We start from the raw sequence: 1324 nt of genomic DNA on the forward strand, positions 1-1324 counted from the left end.
CCTGGTGTGGCCCCCAGCCAATCTCATGGCAGGGCACATCAAGCGGCAGACGAGCATTCAAGATGTCACTGAATGTGAAAACACGCCGCCTGCCCTGAAGTCAGGCACATGTCAACGTGCCACCGTCGGTGCCTCTCGTGACCGCTCGATACACAACAAATCTAGTTCATAGGTCAAGCTGGTGGGTTTTAGTAAGTCAGAAGACAAACCCCTGGCAGCGAAGGGTTAAGATCCATGTCGAATGTTTTTCGAGGAACCTCTGAGTTCATATTCCGTCCCTGTGGTGTGGCGAGATGGCGGAACGAGGGTGGGGTGTGCGTGGGCGGAGTGGTGGGACGGTGGCGCACAGACAAGCCAGTTCCGGATTGTCACTTTATCCTCGGGTGATTCTTTTTTCGTCTGGCCGATCCTATTTTTAAAAAGTCAGACTTTTGCGAGGTCTTTTTATAACGCGTTTCACAGTGACAACGCTTGTGTGCAAGCCTAACCTGAGGCCATTTGTTGTGCTACATTCACGGCAGCAGGTTTTTTTTTTTTTTTTTTTTTAATCCATAAATGATCAAAGAGCAGAATCTGTTCGGCTTGCTTCTCACACCAAGCGCGCTTGTAAGCACATTTCGGACAACCTTGTCGACCTGTGCCACCGTCGGGGCCTCTCGTGACCGCTCGATAAACAACAAATCTAGTTCGTAGGTCAAGCTGGTGGTTTTTAGTAAGCCAGAAGACAAACCCCTGGCAGCGAAGGTTAAGATCCATATCGAATGTTTTTCGAGGAACCTCTTAGTTCATGTTCTCTGTATTGGTGTGAAGCCCAAAAAGAATAAAAATAACTCGGAGTGTTGATGCGACGGTCCATAAATGATCAAAGAGCAGAATCTGTTCGGCTTGCTTCTCACACCAAGCGCGCTTGTAAGCACATTTCGGACAACCTTGTCGACCCGTTGATCCCCGAGCTGGCCTGACGTCTTCTCGCCGGAACTGCGCACTCAGCTCCACGGCGCCATTTAGCGAGCAAACTTTCCTTCATGACAGTTTTATACATTTTCAGCAGTGACCGCAGCGCTCCTACTCAGCATGTTTTACCCCGAGACGTGACTGGGCCTCCTCAGCTTTAGCGCTCAGTACTTTGGCGGTCGGACGTGACAGCCGACAGTTAGCCTACAGAACACGGTCAGCTGCTCAAAAGTGATTGAGTTCGGGGAGGGGGGGCAGAAAAAATCACTTTTCTTTCCACTTTCTCGGTCTGCGTATGTTGTCATGAGAAGCGCCGCTCAGAGGTTGCCGCCGGCATGTCGGCACCTGTCGCGCGCTTTCAGCGCGTCGC

The 1324-nt window shown here is 51.1% G+C and overlaps 1 protein-coding gene across 1 annotated transcript in view; it reads left to right on the top strand.

Moving 5' to 3' along the window:
- The window catches only part of foxo1a (forkhead box O1 a), a 33697-nt gene that overhangs the window by 18984 nt on the left and 13389 nt on the right, over window positions 1-1324 (top strand). The gene's annotated exons all lie outside the window — the stretch shown is intronic.

This window comes from Hippocampus comes, unplaced genomic scaffold (assembly GCF_001891065.2).
Source record: "Hippocampus comes isolate QL1 unplaced genomic scaffold, H_comes_QL1_v1.1 scaffold89, whole genome shotgun sequence".
Lineage (NCBI taxonomy): Eukaryota > Metazoa > Chordata > Actinopteri > Syngnathiformes > Syngnathidae > Hippocampus > Hippocampus comes.